This window comes from Trachinotus anak, unplaced genomic scaffold (genome assembly GCF_046630095.1).
Source record: "Trachinotus anak isolate AG129_WGS33_773 ecotype Australia unplaced genomic scaffold, CSIRO_AGI_Tana_v1 ptg000018l, whole genome shotgun sequence".
In the NCBI taxonomy this organism is placed as follows: domain Eukaryota; kingdom Metazoa; phylum Chordata; class Actinopteri; order Carangiformes; family Carangidae; genus Trachinotus; species Trachinotus anak.
The window spans coordinates 17547525-17549074 of record NW_027273869.1 but is presented as its reverse complement, the minus strand read 5'-3'; positions in this window follow the sequence as shown (position 1 = coordinate 17549074).

The following is a 1550-nucleotide window of genomic DNA, read 5'->3' as shown; positions in this document are numbered from 1 at the left end:
GGTGGACTCGGAGCAAATTGACTATTACTTCAAAGTAGCCTGTGATTATGTCCCTGAGTGATTAGTGAGAGGGGGTGGGGGCTGCTAAGAGGGAGCCACTTGAGCATTGCCAGTGAACCCATGAAGGAATGCCGGCTCGGTGCCGACTGGCGAGGGAAAAACGCCGCCAGAGACGCACAAATCCCAGAGAGGCAACGGCCGTGCAGCGCTGCACTGAAGTCAGGGTGGAGAGGTAGGAGACACAACTTGTACCTGCGAGTTAGGAAGAAGCTGCACAAAGTTAAGAGTCATCAAAAGACGTGAAAGGGATAAAATTAAAGATTTAGATATGAAAGAAAACTCGAAAAGGCTTGAGAAATGGAAATGTTATGATGTGAGGACACACACGTACACACTTAACGCAGGGTGCACTCAGGGCGGCAAAATCATTAGCTAAGCACATCAGGGGACAAGACCTCCAAACACTTCCATTACATTCCAATTGTTACCAGATTTTCCAACTTTTCAGCACCAAACTGTTCTTGTTTGCCCTTTTTCCCCTTCATCTCCACATCAAACGGACAATAGAGACAAGCAGAAAGAAAAGGAGGAGGAGGAGGGCGGATGAAAGACGGGGGGGGGGGGGGGGGGGGGGGGGGACTGTGGCAGTGGAGAGACCCGGGGAGCGAGGCCCCGAACGCCCGTTTTAATGGGAATAATAAGCTTCTATCTCAGGCAATTAAGTCTGCATTTGATACTTATCTCAGAGCAGAGGTCCACTGTGCCATCTAAAGAAAATGTTTGCGTTTGAAAAACTCCATCACATAAACAAGATAAGGGGGAGAACACGTATGCGTGCCGCCTATCGCATCCAAACCTCGGCTTTGTTCTTGGAGGGATAAGTGACTTGGAGGCAGGTTTTCTGGACCTGCTAATGTCCTCGATCCCTCTGTTCCCGATACACCACATGCTGCCGGCTTACAGCCACGGAAACAGAAAACAACAGGATGGGAACAGCAAAACAATTCATCAGAATCTATTAGTTTGACTGATATGAAAATACACATTTCCAGAGTCTGACAGACTCTGACAGTGGATGTATTGTGTCGATCCTCTTAGATTTGACTGCTTTCAAAATAAAAGCAAAAAAAAAGCCACAGTTTGGTGATTTGCAAGTCAAAAGACGTCATAACTTCTGGGTTAAAACGCAGCTAAATTTAGTTGAAAAAAAAATTGCATTTTAATGACGATTTCAACATGGAGTAGATCCTACAGCCGCATGATGCATTCACTTGAGGGAAAGGAAATGTTTTGCTCTGTGTTTCTGAAACAGCAGATTTGCTCAAATAATCTCATTAAATCAGAGAAACAGAGCAGATGTGTTTTTTTCTCAAGTGAATTCATTACGTTTCCATAAGATCCAAACTACATGCATGAATATAATTATTTAAAACACCATTTACCTGTGAATCCTTTTTACAGTTTGCACGTCAGTGAGGTTTGAGCAGTAAAATGTGATTTTTCTTTCTCAGATTGTTTCCTTTGAATAACTTTAGAGGCCTGAAGAAGTA